At 36.6% G+C, this 21,900-nt stretch overlaps 1 pseudogene; it reads left to right on the top strand.

Moving 5' to 3' along the window:
* Positions 1-6,923: 6,923 nt before the first annotated feature.
* Positions 6,924-20,004, top strand: LOC128661386 (tetratricopeptide repeat protein 8-like; annotated as a pseudogene).
* The last annotated feature ends 1,896 nt before the right edge of the window (positions 20,005-21,900 follow it).

Below are 21,900 nucleotides of genomic sequence, written 5' to 3'. Positions count from 1 at the left end.
GAAACCAGTTTGAGATGATTTGAGCTTTGTGACATGGCGCATTATCCTGCTGGAAGTAGCCATCAGAAGATGGGTACACTGTAGTCATAAAGGGATGGACATGGTCAGGAACAATACTTAGGTAGGCCTTGGCATTTAAACAATGCTCAATTGGTACTAAGGGGCCCAAAGTGTGCCAAGAAAATATCCCCTACACTATTACCACCACCAGCAGCCTGAGTCATTGATACAAGGCAGGATGGATCCATGCTTGTTTAAGCTAAATTCTGACCCTACCATCTAAATGTCGCAGCTGAAATCAAGACTCATCAGACCAAGCAACATTTTTCCAATCTTCTATTGTCCAATTTTGGTGACCCTGTGCGAATTGTAGCCTCAGTTTACTGTTCTTAGCTGACAGGGGGGGGGGGGGCACCCGGTGTGGTCTTCTGCTGCTGTACCCCATCTGCTTCAAGGTTCGACGTGTTGTGCATTCAGAGATGGTATTCTGCCTACCTTGGTTGTAACGAGTGGTTATTTGAGTTACTGTTGCCTTTCTATCATCTCAAACCAGTCTGCCCATTCTCCTCTGACATCAACAAGGCATTGTCGTCAACACTACTGCCGCTCACTCAATATTTTCTCTTTTTCAAACCATTCTCTGCAAACCCTAGAGATGGTTTCTGTGTGAAAATCCCAGTAGATCAGCAGTTTTTGAAATACTCAGACCAGCCTGTCTGGCTTCTACAACCATGCCACGTTAAAAGTCACTTAAATCCACTTTCTTCCCCATTCTGATGCTCTGTTTGAACTTCAACAAGTCGTCTTCACCTCTTCTAGATGCCTAAATGCATTGAGTTGCTGCAATGTAATTGGCTGATTAGCTATTTGTGTTACCAAGCAATTGAACAGGTGTACCTAATAAAGTGGCCGGTGAGTGTGTGTGTATATATATATATATATATATATATATATACTGTACTATTCATATGCATGCAACCTACACTAACCTTTCCCAACTCCATTGCCATATTGCTATCCCCTTGAACCCCTTAGCATGTAAGCCTAGAAGCCCAGCTGTTTGTAGATCACCCGCACATAAGCCGACTACAGTAGTGCAACTCTCATCAGGGCCCTCTACCAAGTTGATCCCTATAAATGTTTCTTTGTATACTGCCTATGTTTATATTGTCTTTCTCTCTTTGAGGTTAACTACAAGCAAGATGCATCTATTGGATACAAATTTCCTCTTACATTGAATCCTGTTGTAGCACAGCAGTAAGACTTGAATATGGTCAGTTTAATTTATTCTTAGGGTCTCTTTAGAATAAATTAAGTTTGGACAAAGGTAAAATTCTTTTATATTTTTATTATATACTACTCCCTCGGCAAGAGTCAAAACAAACTTAAAATTGTCAGACCCAAATTAAATTAAAAACAGCACAAGGTAAGGATGTCCATTATCACAGGTTTTGTTTGCGGCGTTGGTTAAAAGGTTAGCCTACAAAAATCTCAGGCTAGAGGGTTGGAACAACTGTATTTCATGGTTCAAATAGATCATACAATTTTAACAACTTTCCAATGTATTTCTTTTATCTAATTTGTTTAGTTCTCTTTGTATCCTTTGTTGAAAAGTATACCTAGGTAGGCCCAGACGCTGCTGATTGGTGGCTGCACCTATATGCCTCTTGTCATTGGCTTTTAGTTAGCTCCCAGTAGTGTACTACTGCTCTTTCAACAATGGATACCAAGAGAATTAAATAAATTAGATAAAAGTGGAACATTAGAAAGATGTTTAAAATAATATGATCTATCTGAATCAAGAAAGAAAAGTTTTGGGATTCATGTCCCTTTAAGCAGGCTATGTATGATAATGTAGATAATTTAATGACACTTAAAACACTGCTGCCTACTGTCTTAGGAAAATTTTACAATATATGGTCAAATATCTAATCTTCACTTAAACTTATTTACCTCAGAAATTTTACACATCATGGTTACACCCAACATAATTTCACAAACTATAAGCAGATGCTGGTCTAGGAATAAAACTAAATCCCAATACGCAGATCCTTTTAAATTCCAACTATGTAGAGCTTTAAAACAACTAGAAATTAACAAACAAATATAAGCAATTTCTATATCTTGGCTCATATCTCTGGGTAATGCTTACCAGTGAGAAGCCCTCTCCCAAAGGGACGTGGACAGAAAAGACCATTCCCCTAATTACCTATAAAGGTAATCTGGACCCATTCCCCTTATCCTCTTAGAGATGTCCAGCCTTCATAGGTGGAAAAGAAGAAAGGGAAACCTGGTAAGCATTACCCAGGGAAATGAACCAAGATATAGAAATTGCTTATATTTGTTTGTTAATTTCTAGTTATCTTGGCCCTCCCTGGTAATGCTTACCAGTGAGAAGAAAATAAAGCAATATGTGATGAATTCCGGCTACCCCGACTGGGTAGCTCCGCCAATAGATCCTCCCGATGCCTGGAACCTGCCGCTATGTAGCGGAGGAAGTTATTCTAGCAGAACCCACCCAAATAACTAGACAGACTAGCTTTTAGGTGAAAACATGAAATACACTTTATTGGTAAAAACACAAAATTTATACAAAAACTGATCTTGATAACAAGCCTTATCTGACCCTCAAATCTCCCGCCGCCCCTCCAGACAGACTGGCGCCTCCATTGTGTCCATTGATCCAGAGTGTCCAGCAGTACAAGTACGAAACCTCTGGGAGATTGTGGTTGCTCTGAGGAGCCCAAAACCACTGAGAAACAACAGGGGGGGGTAGAGGTAGGGGGAAGGAGTTTAACCCCTGCAGCCTGGTATCCGTGACACAATATAAATAGGTAAACATTGGGTGGGATAAAAAATAAGCCAAACAAAGACAAAATGCTGTATAAGAAGTTTATTAGGAAACCACAGATGATAAGACTTTTCTTCCAAATTTTGCTGTAGAAGACTGTCACACATCCAACTTGTAATATGATATGTGGAGAACTCCAGACTGCTGCTTGACATATCTCCATAGTTGAAGCATCTGTTTGCAAATCCCATGATGTTGACAATGCCCATGTAGAATGTGCCTTAAGCCCAACTGGAACTGGTTGATTCTTTTAAAAAATCTTAGTACTAGTCACAGCACCACTGACATATTCTAATAATAATGAAAGGAATCTAATGATTATATAAAGGGTGCAAGAGTATAGTATTGCCTCAAATCCTACCATAAAACTACTCTTGAAAAAACTCAGCACACCTTTTTGCAAAAAATAAGGCTTAACTTTATTCCATAGTGCCTAAAGACATATAATGAAATACACAAGAATCCAAAACTTTCAGTCCATCCACTCATGCAAAAAACATTCATACATAAAATAACCAAGAATCAACTCAGGCGTCCCTGGAAGAATCAACATCCTGAAATTTGAACAGTTCACTTCAATGTTGCAAAGGACAGTCCTTTATATGAACAAACTTTCAATACTGTATCCAATGTGTTATCTTTGATGTACTCTGTAAGACAAATATACCGTCAAAGTTTCACTTCTTTTTGTTACAAATATGTCCTCTTATACGTGAGACTTGTTTGACATTCAAAGGGCCATAGTAATTGGATTTCTCGTACATGTAAAACACCCTTTCAGACAAAGCAGCAGCACAATAATATGTTAGTGCATATTTAGCAAAGCAGAAGCCGTTAATTTATTCAGCATATGTATAGAAATTCATCTGTATTTTCACTCGACACACTCTAAGGCTTTTTAAGTTCACCGCTTTCAAACCACACTTGCGGTAGGGCAATATTCAGCCTGAGTTCAGCTACACACAGAGTATCACAGTTCATGTAGATCTAAACATATGCACAAGTTATATAGCACATCACAGCAGTAATATGTTAATATATTAGTGCGTCTCTAGCAAGGTAGAGGTCGTTAATTGGGTCAGCGTGTATATAGCAGTTCATCTGTATTTTCACTCGGCACACTCTGAGACTTTTAAATTACCCCCTTTCAAACCACACTTGCGGAAGGGCGATATTTAGCCTGAGTTAATAGAAAAACTGGCCAGTTATAACATGCATGTTAGTTAACTCTTATGATACTTGCGGTTCCGTGCTTTCTCGGTTAGATGCAGTACTCCCGGCTTTTATCCACTCATGCGGATGGGAGATGAGACACCACCTGCTTCGACAGTATTTCCTGATGTGACAACGGCTCTGTCTTCTGTTACTTGTCTTTAACATCAAAGACCTTGTATCGGGAAACAGCTTGATGAACAGCCCTTACACTCCGACCGGGTTTAAGATTATGATCAATGTTCCTTTCCATTACATCTCTAAAAGCACCAGCGTCATCTATAGGAAATAATAATTTCTTAGTTAATCTTGAAATTGCTGCATCAATTTTAGGTGAAGAAGAAAATTGTCAATGAAGTGGTTTTGGCAAAGGACATTTTTTTTAATATTTTTTCTGAAACATTAAACTGTTTTTAATTCTTTGAAAATTCCCCCAAATAAATTTTCTTTATAGATTGTTATAGGAAAAGTTTCAATAGAATCTGCTTTAGATTTAAAACAGTCTGAAGATACAGAAGGTTGTTCATCCTCAACACCTAAAGTCTCTTTGATGCATTTAATAAATTCACATAATGTAGTAGTATCAAAAACAGCAGAAGCAGGGTCATTTGAATGAACTGAAGAAGCCTTGCCCTCAGAATCAGTGTCAGCTAGTTGCCCTCAGAATCAGTGTCAGCTAGTTGCCCTCAGAATCAGTGTCAGCTAGTTGAACACCCTCAGAACAATGTTTACCAGAAAATGTGGCTGCATTAGCACTTCCACCAAAAAGTTAAAAAAGGCAATCTTTACATAATTTCTTGTTCTGCCAACAGGGTTTATCACATAATGCACAGGCTTGGGCTCAGGCTAAGGGCTAAAAATAAATAAATAATAAAAGCCCCATAAAAAAAAAATAACATTTGCAAACAGTGGCAAAAAAAAAACATACCTTTTTAAAGTAGCTGTTTTTCCTTGGGCAGTGTCAAGATCAATATTAGGCCCTTGCTCAATATTGGGACATTTGTAAAAGTAAGGCAAAACTATTAAAGAATAAAGAACTCTAAATTTACAAAGTTATATAAAAAAGTGCTCTTATACAACAGCACCACCGGCATATAGCCTAGGCACTCACGGTGGGAAGGTAGGCAACCTGGATCATCCAGCAACGTTTCTTGTACACCAAGGAAAGCAACTGATACCGCCAGGCCCACACCGAGATTAATTTGAACTATTGTTAAATAGTTGGAAAGACATATGAAAAAAAAGACTGAACCCCCGTGACGTCATTTCCGGTGACGTAACAGAACAGAGTGGCTCTAAGGAAGACCTATACAGCTGCTCCCACAAGCCAGGATCCATCCACTGCAGGGGAAACAACAATCAGTCCCCAGGTAAGTTCTAGCAGCCACCCACTGCCCAGGATCGAAGAGCGTCTCCTAGTCCTGTCCACCTTGAAGGCTAGATAGAACTAAGAGGATAAGGGGAATGGGTCCAGATTACCTTTATAGGTAATCAGGGGAGTCGTCTTTTCTGTCCACGCCCCTTTGGGAGAGGGCTTCTCACTGGTAAGCATTACCAGGGAGGGCCAATATATAAAAGAATATTGTGTTTGGTGAGAATTGGGGTGATACAATTAATATATTTCCCAAAATATTGTTCTTGCTACAGACAGTCCCAATCCTGCACCCACAAGATATCCTTCAGAAATGCCAGAGAGTAGCGGAAGATTATATATGGGTAGGAATAAAGCCATAGACAAATAAGAAAACAATATACATGCCATGCAAGTATAGCAGTATATATTTCTATAAGTGTATATAGACCAGTTGTACTGCTCCAGAGAATAACTGAATGTTATGCTAACTCAGAAAAGCAAGGCCTGGGAGAGATTGGACAAATCTATCCTACAGACAAAAAACACTGGCATAACTGCACAGCTTCCTGCAAGGTCACAACCAGAAAAAAATTGCGAATTATTTAAAGAATAGGAAAAGCTAATACAGACCACCATATATACAGTATTTCTACACCATATTTTCCAGTGATGCACTTCAGGGAAATCACTGAGCACCCCCAGAATTTATCACTAGGCTTAAGACAAATGACTTTTCGTTTGCAGCAAGAGTGTTTCTTTTACAGTATAATGGCACAAGGAAATTAACTATTTCAAGGTATACTCCAGATATGGAGTACGGATACATTTTCTTCATGGTTAACGGACGCACAACTATCTCACTGTATTCATATACATAAACAAAGACAGAAGCTGGCTTGTAACTTTTTGCCTTTTGAGAAGACCTGCCTAATGCAGAATCCAGCTACATATATTATTTGTATACAATACAAGATTGTGCTTGTGACAGATTAGGGCTACATTCATAGTTATGTATATCAATGGCACAGGGAATTAGGTGAGCAAATGACCAATAAGAAATGGAATAAGATTTTTAAACAAAAACAATGCCTCAATTAGGGGAAAATACAGGAAACAAAGGAAACAAATTTGAAGTTGATAAGCAGTAGTACTTGACACCCATTCTGCAAGATCCAAATAAATATGTAAAATATCAATAGAACATTGATTGTTAAATAGTTGGAAAGACATATGAAAAAAAGGAGACTGGACTGGGCCAAGGATTACAAAATAAAGATGTAAGATGAAAGGTCGTCATTCCAACACTGTCTTCAGACCATTGCCCAGTGACGTTTTTCTACAGTGAGAAAGATTATTCACAAGTGGAAAACATTCAAGATAGTCGCCAATCTTCCCAGGAGTGGACGTCCCAGCAAATTCGCCCTTAGGTCAGTCCGTGCAATGCTCAGAGAAATTGCAAAAAAAATTCCAAGAGTTACATCTTAGACTCTACAGGCCTCAGTTAGCATGTTAAAGGTTATGACTACATTTAGAAAAAGACTGAACAAGTATGGTTTGTATGGAAGGGTTGCCAAGAGAATGCCTCTTCTCTCTAAAAAGAACATGGCAGCACGATCTTAGGTTTTCAAAGTTGCATCTGAACAAACTACAAGACTTCTGGAACAATGTCCTTTGGACGAGACCAAAGTGGAGATGTTTGACCATAATGCACAGCGCCAAGTTTGTCGAAAACCAAACACAGCATATCAGCACAAACTACTCATGCCAACTGTCAAGCACGGTGGTGGAGGGGTGATGATTTGGGCTTGTTTTGTAGCCACAGGACCTGGGCACCTTGCAGTCATTGAGTCGAACATGAACTCCTCTGTATACCAAAGTATTCTAGAGTCAAATGTGAGGTTATTTGTCCGACAGATAAAGTTTGGCAAAAATTTAATCATGCAACAGGACAACGATCCCAAGCACACCAGCAAATCTACAACAGAATGGCTGAAAAATAAAAGAATCAATAGCCCAGTCAAAGTCCAGACCGCAACCCAATTGAAATGCTGTGACGGGACCTTAAGAGAGCTCTGCATAAACAAATGCTGCAAACCTTAATGAGCTGAAGCTGTAAAGAAGAGTGGGACAAAATTCCTCCACAGCAATGTGAGAGACTTAAAAATTCATTCAGAAAATTATTACTTCAAGTTATTGCTGCTAAAGGGGGTTCTACAAGCTGTTGAATCATAAGGTGTACTTAGTTTTTCACACACGGATTTTCCATTTTGGCTTTATTTTTGTTAAATAAATCATGACACGGTGTAATATGTCAGGTGTTGTTGCTCATCTGAGGTTGTATTTACCTCATTTTAAGAGCTGCTAAGGGGACGATGATTGTTATTATGTCCTGATATATAAAACCATACAATTCAAAGAGGGGGGACTTTCTTTTTCATATGACTGTATATGTCTTCTGTTTATTTTACCCCATTGTATACTTAATGTTACAGCGCTACGTAATATATTGGCATTTTATAAATAAACAATAATAATAATTATAACTAGTACAATCGCTTTGCATTATAGTTGTACAGGGAGTGCAGAATTATTAGGCAAGTTGTATTTTTGAGGATAAATTTTATTATTGAACAACAACCATGTTCTCAATGAACCCAAAAAACTCATTAATATCAAAGCTGAATAGTTTTGGAAGTAGTTTTTAGTTTGTTTTTAGTTATAGCTATTTTAGGGGGATATCTGTGTGTGCAGGTGACTATTACTGTGCATAATTATTAGGCAACTTGACAAAAAACAAATATATACCCATTTCAATTATTTATTTTTACCAGTGAAACCAATATAACATCTCAACATTCACAAATATACATTTCTGACATTCAAAAACAAATCAGTGACCAATATAGCCACCTTTCTTTGCAAGGACACTCAAAAGCCTGCCATCCATGGATTCTGTCAGTGTTTTGATCTGTTCACCATCAAGATTGCGTGCAGCAGCAACCACAGCCTCCCAGACACTGTTCAGAGAGGTGTACTGTTTTCCCTCCTTGTAAATCTCACATTTGATGATGGACCACAGGTTCTCAATGGGGTTCAGATCAGGTGAACAAGGAGGCCATGTCATTAGATTTTCTTCTTTTATACCCTTTCTTGCCAGCCACGCTGTGGAGTACTTGGACGCGTGTGATGGAGCATTGTCCTGCATGAAAATCATGTTTTTCTTGAAGGATGCAGACTTCTTCCTGTACCACTGCTTGAAGAAGGTGTCTTCCAGAAACTGGCAGTAGGACTGGAAGTTGAGCTTGACTCCATCCTCAACCCGAAAAGGCCCCACAAGCTCATCTTTGATGATACCAGCCCAAACCAGTACTCCACCTCCACCTTGCTGGCGTCTGAGTCGGACTGGAGCTCTCTGCCCTTTACCAATCCAGCCACGGGCCCATCCATCTGGCCCATCAAGACTCACTCTCATTTCATCAGTCCATAAAACCTTAGAAAAATCAGTCTTGAGATATTTCTTGGCCCAGTCTTGACGTTTCAGCTTGTGTGTCTTGTTCAGTGGTGGTCGTCTTTCAGCCTTTCTTACCTTGGCCATGTCTCTGAGTATTGCACACCTTGTGCTTTTGGGCACTCCAGTGATGTTGCAGCTCTGAAATATGGCCAAACTGGTGGCAAGTGGCATCTTGGCAGCTGCACGCTTGACTTTTCTCAGTTCATGGGCAGTTATTTTGCGCCTTGGTTTTTCCACACGCTTCTTGCGACCCTGTTGACTATTTTGAATGAAACGCTTGATTGTTCGATGATCACGCTTCAGAAGCTTTGCAATTTTAAGAGTGCTGCATCCCTCTGCAAGATATCTCACTATTTTTGACTTTTCTGAGCCTGTCAAGTCCTTCTTTTGACCCATTTTGCCAAAGGAAAGGAAGTTGCCTAATAATTATGCACACCTGATATAGGGTGTTGATGTCATTAGACCACACCCCTTCTCATTACAGAGATGCACATCACCTAATATGCTTAATTGGTAGTAGGCTTTCGAGCCTATACAGCTTGGAGTAAGACAACATGCATAAAGAGGATGATGTGGTCAAAATACTAATTTGCCTAATAATTCTGCACTCCCTGTATATTTCTATATACCTTTTATGTAATGTAAGTTGAAAATTGGGAATTTTCCAGTTCCAGGAACTCAAAATGCACATTCTCGCTTCACAAGCTTAAACCTATCACATATATATCCCTAGTTGGCATGTTTTGCTAACAAAATGACAGTGGCACTGGTTCAATCTTAAAAGTGCAAAATCTGAAGAGCACTGCACAGTGGGCTCCCAAGTATTCAAAACACTATACACGCAGAAATTGTATGTCCTTAAAGGGATACTGAACCCAACATTTTTCTTTCATTATTCAGATACAGCATACAATTTTAAGCAACTTTCTAATTTACTCCTATTATTAATTTTTCTACGTTCTCTTGTTATTTTTATTTGAAAAATCAGAAATGTAAGGTTCAGAGCCGGACCCTTTTTGGTTCAGCACCCTAAGTAGCGCTTGCTGATTGGTGGCTACATTTAGACACCAATCAGCAAGCGCTACCCAGGTGCTGAACCAAAGATGGGCCGGCTCAATAGCTTACATTACTGTTTTTCAAATAAGATACCAAGAGAATGAAGAAAAATTGATTATAGGGGTAAATTTGAATTTTGCTTAAAATTGTATGCTGTATCTGAATAATGAAAGAAAAAAAATTGGTTCAGTATCCCTTTAAGGACATGTGAGTCTGAAACGTTGTCTGTCTGTTTTTACCTTCCTTTAAAGTGAATGTAAACTTTCAAGAATGAGTGCCGTTTTTTAAAAATACTATTAAAAACAAGGGAACTTTCATTCATGAAAGTTTACATTTCACCCATTTTCTTTAAATACTTACCTTTTCTTCTTGAAACCGCTCCAGTGCTTCACCAGCCAGTCGCAAACCTCTTCATACGTCAGCAATGATGATTCCCGGCGTTCTCCAATCACGGCTTCCCCCCCAGGGGAATCATTGCCTGAGGCAATGCCGTGATTGGAGGAAGCCGTTTTCGTCATTGCTGGCTAAGTTAACTAGGAAGAAGCAAGCGGGGGCATCATATCAGAACTGCGATCTGCCGTTTCAGAAGAACAAGGTAAGTATTTTTAAAATTCGGTGCAATGTCAATTTTCATGAATGAAAGTGCCCCTGTTTTCAATAGTTTTTTTTTTAAAAAATGGGCACTTTCACATGAAAATTGACATTCCCTTTAATAAATGAAAAAATTCTCCAGAAGCAAGCCGAGATTGGCTCATCTAAATAAAGCAAGTAATGTCAGAGTTTGCAATCACAGCTAACAAGGTGTTAATCAATTCACCTAATATGTTAATTTATTACAGAAAAAGAATGTAATTACAAGATTCTTACTTTTCGAGATTTATTTATTCCACTTAGAAACTCAGTTTGGGGTCAGATAATCAATATGTAGCATTGATTTTAACCATTGCCATACTGTCAAAAATGATTACCGGCTTCAATACAGACATTCAAGTTGTTAGTTTATTAAATTGTCTGGTCAGTTTATCCATTAGAGTGTGTTTGCAAATAAATCATTTACCTTTATTTTGTCGTTTGAAATAACTGTATTGCCCTGTTGCAACCACCACCTATACTGAAAATACAAACACTGCTGTTTTCTCTTAAGAAAATCTATGTAAACATGATCAAGCAGTATAAATTAACCTGCCAGTGGGGGTGGGAGAGATTTTTGTAGTTTTGCTCATTTAATTCTCCAACCATAAATCATTGCAATACCTATTAGGTTTTGTGCATAAAAAGAAAGAATATGAACAGGTCTGATTTTCCTGCAGGCTAAGCGCATTTAAATGGGAATGTCCTTGAGAACAAAAGTATATAGTTTAAATGCACAAAAACAGCTCATTCAAATGCAAAAATAAATATGAAGAAAACTGTGCATACATTTAATACTCTTAAGCAGCTATAAGCCATTTGCAGCACATAGGGGTAACAAACTGTACTGTTCTGTGTCCTATTAATTTCTTGTAAAAAGAAATAAAGCCAAACACTGTAAACATATCTATGCTTCATTTCTAGATTTCAGATTGACTGTTTCCCATGTAAAACTCATTTTGTTTTAATATAAATAAGTAGAAAATATATGTTCATATCCCTGTATACATTAAATAATATTACCTTCTATTAAGCCACAGAAAGAGTTTAATATTGTTCCTTTAATAATAATAATAATTAATTACACCTTTCTTATAAAAATGTATGAGCCAGAAATCACCAATTCTGTTTGGCTGCATTATTTTACCCCATGATGACTGAAGAACAAAACAAAAAATCTGGAACAGAATATTAAACCTACTTGGATGTTTCTGTTTAAGATTCTTTACTATTATTTTTTTATGACATTTATTTCCTCTAGTACACCCATCAAAATCATCCAAGTCCTTTCAGCCTTTGGCATTTTTTTTTCTAGACTAGAAAATAAAATAGAGATGTTATTTAAAACCCTCCAGTTATTGTGAAAGTTCAGCCAGATCGGATAAAGTCTATAGAAAGGACACCAGATTCCTCTGTAACGTCTTTCCACTGTTAAGTGTATTTTCATTCCCCTTTTAATATAAATCTCCAGCAAGGAATTGCAACTCATTTCCTAACAGTAAGGAGGTTGCAGCAATTTCCTTTTTCATTTGGCAGTTTGAGAAAAACTATTTTTAGTTGATGCAAATTATTTTCAATTTTGTGAACTTTTGTATTTAGCTGGTAATTCTTTATCATGGTTTAAAGGATCATTAAATCTAGTAGATTTGCACAATCAACATGTAAATTAACAAGACAATACAAGAACACTCTGAATTTCAAATGAGCAATATTTTGTTTTCTGAGAAACTTAGACGTTTGCTTCAATTTTTGCTGCCTCCTGTATCATGTAACAGCCATAAGCCAATCACATATATGTATACACTACGTTCCCAGTAGGAGATAGTGCCTCAAAAAGTAATTTCTTTTATTTAAATGACATGCACTCTCTGAATAATAAAAGTTTCATTTTGACTTTAGTGCATATTTAAAGCATACAATTAAATACAAAATGAAAGAAGCATACAAAACAAATAAAATATAAAATTAAAAATAAAACATAGGACGTAGAGTGTCAGACTAAATCATTTCATGCAAAACTTCAGATTGTGGGCCAGATTACAAGTGGCGTGCTAAATATATTTTTTACTCACGTGCTAACATCGCTGAAAGTAAATTTGTAACGCTGGCTTTAGCATGCGTAATGCCTATTACAAGTTAAAAATGAAAAAGTTAGCACATGAGCAAAAACTCTTCAGGACTTTGGATATCACAACTATGCTAACTTCTCTTCATAGACTACAATGGAGCGCGCTGTTCAGAAAAAAACTAACACTTATCGCTAGCTCGCTAACCCGACACCGCGTAAGACTTACATCGCTAAAGCCGAAGGTAGTTATGAATATTTTACATTACAATGTTCTTCACATAGAAGTAAATGTTCTTTTTAATTCTGTATATATATTTCAATATTTATATATATATAAAATTATTGTTGTGTAAAATATATGTCTATACCTATATATCTATATGAATATATGCTGATATATATATATATATATATATAACATTGGAATGTAAAATAATTACATTAAATACATAGTAAAACACATAAGAACAAATTGATTCAAAATGATTTGTATATATGTGTATGTATGTATATAAAAACACATGTATATGCTGTAATAAAGTTTCACGTAAAAAAAAAAAGTAAAAAAATAGTTGATCATTGTGATAAAAATGTAACGATAATGATACTCTAATAAAGTTCCACTTAAAGGGTCATTATAGTGGAAAAATGACATGCTGTTTTGTTTTAGAACATGTCATTTTATCGCTAGAGACCCAGCAATGGGCTTAAGCCCATAGTTAAAGTAATGCTACATTTAAAAGTCCCATTGAGGAGAATTATTTATCCCCAGATAAGTTAAGTTAATTAATTTATAATTAATTCATTAATCAATTAATGTATTTACAATGCCCTAGCTAAATAATCCCAAATTTATTGCTATGTCTGAGTTTTGCAGTAATTATGAGACTACTGTATGTGCGAAAGTTTAAAATTTTATTTATAAAGTGAATAAATGTGAAATACTGGGACAATGCATAGTAACATGTGTTGGTTTTATGGCACTGTATACTAAATTATCCATTTGTGTCCTATTTTGTGTCATGGTGTGATCATTTAGGAAATAAATAATCTTGGGTATCAACAAATAAGGTGTGGACTTGGTTTTCTGGCTTAAATATATATTTGTAGTCTGAATAAGTGCTTTGTGAGCTATTGGAAAAAAAACAGCCAGTTAGCATCATCAGTGCTGAGTTCATGCTTTAGTCTGATTCTGTGGGACGAGAACATGACTGTGCTGCACATACTAGATGCACGCTCCCTTGCAAGACCCAGGACTAGTATCCTGATTTGCTGCTGAAAGTCCCTTTACAATGCAATGTGGCTACTGAAAAAAATATTTGTTTTTTAGATGTAATATTTTGATTTTCTAGTCAGCTTTTTACAGATATGCTGCTGTATCATTTACAAGTGCTTCAACATTTAGTTAACATGGTCTCACAAGAGAAAGCAGATATTTTCCTCTTTAATAATGGCATATAAGGGTCATATAACTGCCTGGTTATAATATGGTCAGTGTAATAGTGGCATATAAGGGCCATATAACTGCCTGGTTATAATATATATGGTCAGTGTAATAGTGGCATATAAGGGTCATATGATTGCCTGGTTATAATATGGTCAGTGTAATAGTGGCATATAAGGGTCATATAACTGCCTGGTTATAATATATATGGTCAGTGTAATAGTGGCATATAAGGGTCATATAACTGCCTGGTTATAATATGGTCAGTGTAATAGTGGCATATAAGGGCCATATAACTGCCTGGTTATAATATATATGGTCAGTGTAATAGTGGCATATAAGGGTCATATAACTGCCTGGTTATAATATGGTCAGTGTAATAGTGGCATATAAGGGCCATATAACTGCCTGATTATAATATATATGGTCAGTGTAATAGTGTCATATAAGGGTCATATGACTGCCTGGTTATAATATGGTCAATTTAATAGTTGGGTATAAGGGCCATATGACTGCCTGGTTATAATATGGTCAGTGTAATAGTGGCATATAAGGGTCATATAACTGCCTGGTTATAATATGGTCAGTGTAATAGTGGCATATAAGGGTCATATAACTGCCTGGTTATAATATGGTCAGTGTAATAGTTGGGTATAAGGGCCATATGACTGTCACTTAAAATATGAAAGCCTACTGTTTCAATTGAGGGGTTTTGTGACTGTATCATGAATATGTGGTCAATGCAAAATGACAAGTCCTTAAGTTATAGCAAATTAAAAGGATATTAAAGATACATTTTTTCTTTCATGATTCAGATACAGCAGCAATTTTAAGCAACTTTGTAATTTACTCCTATTATCATTTTTTCTTCGTTCTCTTGGTATTCCTTCTAGATCCTGCAGGAATCTTAGCTAAAGAGCTGGCCCATTTTTGGTTCAGCACCCAGGATAGCGCTTGCTGATTGGTGGGTACATTTATCCACCAATCAGCAAGCGCAACCCAGTTGCTGAATCAAAAATGATCTGGCTCCTTAGTTTAGATTCCTGCTTTTTCAAATAAAGATACCAAGAGAACAAAGAAAAGTGACAATAGGAGTAAATTACAAAGTTGCTTAAAATTGCTTCTCTAACTGAATCATGAAAGAAAACATTTGGGTTTAGTATACCGTTAAGAGTAAAAATAAGGAGCTTTGAAATTCTGCCTCTTTCAACCTCTATAACATATAATCTTGAACTCCTGATCTGAGAGAGAAGATAATTTATGCAAGTGGAGGTTTATATGACCTTGTAGATTATTACAGACATTACAGAGAAGTAGGAGGACACAAGAGGTTCTGTGTGTGTAGCGCTCGATTCACTACTCCCAACGTGATTGCTGCAGGGGGTGGAGAAACAAATCCTCCTGTCGGCTCAAAGGAGAGTGGGTGCAAATATGGAAAGTCCTGTTATGCGGCCCCAAGTTAAGTCTGCCAACTTAAAAGTAAATGCAAATAGATCCAGTAGAGAGGCGCACCACAGAGACAATCACTCCAGAGTAAAAGTAACTGTTAGTTTATTGCGGCACATCGTTAAAAGCATATAACAGGGCACACAGGCCCAGCAGGCTCACAGGTAAAAACACAACACAGGACTCTAAATAGTATACTTTTATTTCTAAATACTTATATGAAAATAATAAAATAAGGTTGTTCTTTCTATATGTACTATTATAAGTGAAACAAAGTCAATATAGTCTTAATGGAATATATAGTGCTTTCTAGTCATAAACTGCATATTGTTGCAAATATTACCTTTTTAACACTTGACAGTACTACTTAAACAATACGTATGATAGGTTTATATACTTTGAATTGTTTAAAATTGTTACAATACAGTAGCTGCAACTCTCAACGTTTACCATTTACATGGTTAAAGGATAGCTATAAGACAATATCTGATTTATTAATTTCTCTCTTCATATAAAGTATTTAGAAATAAAAGTATACTATTTAGAGTCCATTGTTAATTTGTACCACTTTAAAATCTATACTGTGTCTTTAAGTCTGTGGTATAAGTAATGGTGTGTCAGACTAGTCCCATATGCAGTGAACAAGTGAGCATGCTCACGAAACATGTCTGCTTGACTATCTGACACACCTGTGTTGTGTTTTTACCTGTGAGCCTGCTGGGCCTGTGTGCCCTGTTATATGTTTTTAACGATGTGCCGCAATAAACTAACAGTTACTTTTACTCTGGAGTGATTGTCTCTGTGGTGCGCCTCTCTACTGGATCTTATTGCAGAGAAGTAATCTGCTATTTTATGAATTTGGCCAGTTTAAATGAATTCATTATTATAATACTCTCTTGAACAACAATTTGCACATGTAAAACAGCTATCTATACCATAGTGTCACATGTTTAATGTCTGTACTGCTTGTGGTACAATGGTAAATCTTGTGATCTACTGGTCAACCCTTCCAGATCTTCTGGGATATTGTAATGCATTTGGGAAATCCTGTGCAAGATAATATGAGTTGAAATTAAAAATGTCAATTTCTTAACTCCCTGGACACTTACTTTAAAGGGACAGTCTACTTGAAAATGTTTATTGTTTAAAAAGATAGATAATCCCTTTATTACCCGTTCCCCAGTTTTGCACAACCAACGCTGTTATATTAATATACTTTTTACCTCTATAATTACCTTGTATTTGAGCCTCTGCAGACTGCCCCCTTATCTGAGTTCTTTTGATAGACTTGCATTTTAGCCAATCTGTGCTGACTCACAAATAACTCCACGGGAGTGAGCACAATGTTATCTATATGGCAAACATGAACTAGCACTGTCTAGTTGTGAAAAACTGTCAAAATGCACTGAGATAAGATGCGGCCTTCAAGGGCTTAGAAATTAGCATATGAGCCTACCTAGGGTTAACTTTCAACAAAGAATACCAAAAGAACAAAGCAAATTTGATGATAAAAGTAAATTGCAAAGTTGTTTAAAATGGCATGTCCTAAGTTTAATTAATGACGTTTAACAATTAGGTGAGGTTGTTGAAATGGTATCTCTTTCCCATAAAAAAGAAGAATGAAACCCTCATTGGAGCGTTAAAGGGACATTAAAATTCATTGTTTCATAATTCAGATAAAGACTGGGACAAATATGAAAAATTGTTACTCACTTTCAAAAGGTTGTCTCCAGTGGTCTCAATACTAATTAATAGTTTATATACCAAAGAGAAAGCACAGTGGTGAGAGGCACTCACATTAAAACTTAAAAGTAGGGATCTATGCTACAGAAAGGTTATCTTTTAATTTAAAGGGCCATAATAACCAAATGTTTAAACACTTGAAAGTGATGCAGTTTAGCTGTAAAAAGCTGACTAGAAAATATCACCTGAACATCTCTATGTAAAAAAGAAAGATATTTTACCTCAAAAGTTTCTCAGTAGCCACATCCCATTGTAAAGGATTTCTAAGCAGCATTTTAGTGTGTTTGTCCTGGGACATCTGAAGGGACTAGCATCGTGCACTCTCATATTATTTCACCAATCAGGTAAAGGAAGCTTACTATGAAATCTCATGAGAGTTAAGTCAAATCTCATGAGATCACAGTTAGAGTTCATGACCTCAGCACTGCTGATGCTGATTGGCTGCTGTTAATTTCTTCATTTTTTTTCATTTTTTTACCTGCAGCTGGGAGCAGCTGAGTATAACTTTTTACGCAGAACTTACTCTGCTGAGCTGAGGAGATTGTGAGGTAAAATATTTTCCTTTTTTACATAGAGATGCTCAGGTGATATTTTCCTGTCAGCTTTTTACAGTTATACTGCATCAGTTTCAAGTGATTTAGCATATGAGTATTATGTCCCTTTAAGTAAACATATACTTTTAAAACTACAAAAGATAAGTAGGGAAATTACAATGCGAACAAACACATCACATTAATCACTTGAAAGAGATTTTCAAATAAGGTATTGCCAAACCTTATAGCTATCAGGTGGTTGCTATGGAAACATTGATTATCTGATTGGTCCACTCAATAGCAAGTATATGTGGAAACTGATTTGGTCAAGGCAAACCAATTATTTAATTTGCCCATTAATCCCTTTCAAGCTTGCTTTGCCACTAGTTCTTTAAAATCAATCTGATTTATTTGACAAGTAGTGAAAACAAATATACAGTTAATAAGTGAGACACATATTACATATAATACATATTATTTTCTTATGCACTTTATAAAAAAAACAGTTATAAGTTATTATTAAACTTACATTTCTCAAAATGTTTAAATTGTTAGTACATTTATTTAAAACATCTATAGCTATCCCTCTAATGTGTAACCTTTTAACTCCGTTACGGCGTTGTATTCCGTCCGAATTTTGCTGGGCTTTAGTGCCGATGGACGGAATACAACGTCCTAACAGCTTGGCTTTCCTGAAGCCACTGGCACTTCCCTGATGGGATCGCAGTCTGGATCTGAAATCTCGTGATCACGTGCACGATCGCAAGAATTCAAATTATTTACATCAGAACAGTTGTTCCGATGTAGACATGTTAACCCCGGCATGAAAGGGTTAAATAATTTAATAGACAGCCTGTTTACTAAGCCTTGCCTGTTATTTACACTAAAATATTTAAAAGTTTATAAACATTTGAAGGGTGGTTGATAAACTACTTGTATCAATGTGCTAATTTGTAACATTGTGTACTATTCTTATTATTCTAATTGTTAGTAAATGTATTTACAATATATTACAATATAACCATCCCTCTAATCTTTATAAATGTTTAAATCATTTAGTAGACAACATGTTTACTAAACTAAGCATGTTATTTACACTAAATTATTTAAACATTTAAAAGCATTTGAGTCATGGTTATGGATAGATAATTTGGAGAACAATGTGCTAATTTGTAATGTTGTGTGCCACTTTTTTTTTTAATTTATAGTGGTGTGTGAACTTACTGTGGTATAGCAGTGGTAATTTAAAGGGACAGTGCACTTTAATTTATTCCCAATTATCCATTATATGTGTTGAAGTGTATTAAATGGTTTACAACTAGTTCCTTTAGGTCTATTATTGCACATGAAGTAGCTGATTTTGCATGTGGTATCCCCATCTATATTGTAAACTTTAATACTTAAGTACATCAGTAGAGGGTTGATATATTGCTCTGTCTTGGAAAATTATACATAAGGGTGGATCAACCATTGATAGTGTTTACTTTAGCTCTAACCCTTGTTTGTAAAGAGTAAGTCCTAAAGAAGTAAACACACTGTGTGCTGGGGCCCTAATATACAAGGAAATTAATAACATGATGTCTGCCACAGAATATTACAAAGAGGGTCTCAAACAGGATAATACTCATGAGGAAGCCATTATGTGTACACTACACTGACCAGCCAGATATAGAGCTGCAATTCTATAGACGGCTTCTGCAGATGGGAGTCAACAACTGCCAACTATTTAACAATCTGTGACTCTGTTTCTTTATGCTCAGCAGTATGATATGATTTAAACTTCATTTCAAAGGGCCCTTTCATTGGCTGAAAATGAGGAAGAAAAGAAGTTAGTTATAAGCTCAGATATGTGGCAGTGGGTATAGGATACCTGACTTTGTGTATCAGTGTTTCATGCTAACTTTGGACCATAATAATGACCATGTAGATGCTTACAACAATTTGGCAGTATTGAAGATGCGCAAAACCTATGTGGAACAGACCAGAGCCCTCTTACAGCCTCTTCACTCGCTTCTCATATGTCTGAAACAAATTGTAACTTTGCTTCTCTTTCTGACAAGGTCGGAGATCTTTAAAGCTGTTATTTGTCTGCTCAGAAGTCAGGAAATGCTTTTCCTGATCATGTTGGAAACACAGCAACTTTTTTTAAAAGTTGAAACATCCCTTTGCAATGTTTTGATCCAAAGTTCTGTAAAGAATTCATGTTAGAGTATACCAGCCAGATAGCCAATTACATGCCCTACATAAGCAATAAGATGGCTTGTATATATTTATCTGCCTGTGCATTAGTAACATGAATTTGTATATTTTTTTTATATGCATCATGTATGTATATGTAATAGCTAGGAACAGGACTAGTGGACATTTACAGATCTCTGTGTATGTCGGTATATATCTGTTTGTCTGTCTATATAGCTATCAATATAGATACTTTATGTAAATAATTAGCTATTTTTTTTTTTCAATTGACAGATAAGACAGATTAGAGAAAAGTATAAATATACTTTACAAAATTATATTTTTTTCTGTTCATGGGACGCAGGTTGCACGGTAGATATTGCAGATTTATTATCTAAGTGCCAGATTATGAGTGGAGCGCAAAATTGCACTTTCACAAGCACGATATGTGCGCTCCACTTCTAATACCAGAGCAGGCACATGTGCGCTGGTATTTGAAGTGAAGTGCAATGCGGGCGCTACCTCGTGTTTGCATTGCACTCACGAGAGGACGCTTTCATAGGCTCCAATGGAAGCCTCATTCTCATGCTGATATTCACGGGAGGAAACCTAGCACAGCAAAGGGGGTAAGTCGCACAGCGATAGGCAGCAAAGGGTATATGTATATATACATGTATATGTATGTGTTTATATGTATGTGTTTATATGTGTACCAACACTGGGAGATATTACAAGAAAGAATTTTGCGGGTAAACCCCTAACCAATACTAACTGGTTAAGTCCCAGACCTGACTGTTTTAAATGTGGGCATGTCCCCTGTAAAGGTTGTACCTGCATTACAGTGACTAACACCTTCTCTTCTAATATTACCAAACAATCTTTCTTTCATGTAATTAGCAAGAGTCCATGAGCTAGTGACGTATGGGATATACATTCCTACCAGGAGGGGCAAAGTTTCCCAAACCTCAAAATGCCTACAAATACACCCCTCACCACACCCACAAATCAGTTTTACAAACTTTGCCTCCTATGGAGGTGGTGAAGTAAGTTTGTGCTAGATTCTACGTTGATATGCGCTCCGCAGCAGGTTGGAGCCCGGTTTTCCTCTCAGAGTGCAGTGAATGTCAGAGGGATGTGAGGAGAGTATTGCCTATTGAATGCAGTGATCTCCTTCTACAGGGTCTATTTCATAGGTTCTCTGTTATCGGTCGTAGAGATTCATCTCTTACCTCCCTTTTCAGATCGACGATATACTCTTATATATACAATTTCCTCTACTGATTCTCGTTTCAGTATTGGTTTGGCTTTCTACAACATGTAGACGAGTGTCCTGGGGTAAGTAAGTCTTATTTTCTGTGACACTCTAAGCTATGATTGGGCACTTTTTATAAAGTTCTAAATATATGTATTCAAACATTTATTTGCCTTGACTCAGGATGTTCAACATTCCTTATTTCAGACAGTCAGTTTCATATTTGGGATAATGCATATGAATAATTCATTTTTTTTCTTACCTTAAAAATTTGACTTTCCCTGTGGGCTGTTAGGCTCGCGGGGGCTGAAAATGCTTCATTTTATTGCGTCATTCTTGGCGCTGACTTTTTTGGCGCAATAATTATTTTCTGTTTCCGGCGTCATACGTGTCGCCGGAAGTTGCGTCATTTTTGACGTTCTTTTGCGCCAAAAGTGTCGGCGTTCCGGATGTGGCGTCATTTTTGGCGAAAAAATATGGGCGTCACTTTTGTCTCCACATTATTTAAGTCTCATTGATTTTTTGCTTCTGGTTGCTAGAAGCTTATTCACTGGCATTTTTTTCCCATTCCTGAAACTGTCATTTAACGAATTTGATCAATTTTGCTTTATATGTTGTTTTT

Source organism: Bombina bombina, chromosome 5 (genome assembly GCF_027579735.1).
Source record: "Bombina bombina isolate aBomBom1 chromosome 5, aBomBom1.pri, whole genome shotgun sequence".
Lineage (NCBI taxonomy): Eukaryota > Metazoa > Chordata > Amphibia > Anura > Bombinatoridae > Bombina > Bombina bombina.
Note: the sequence above shows the minus strand (reverse complement) of the source record. Positions and strands in the feature narration are given on the sequence as shown.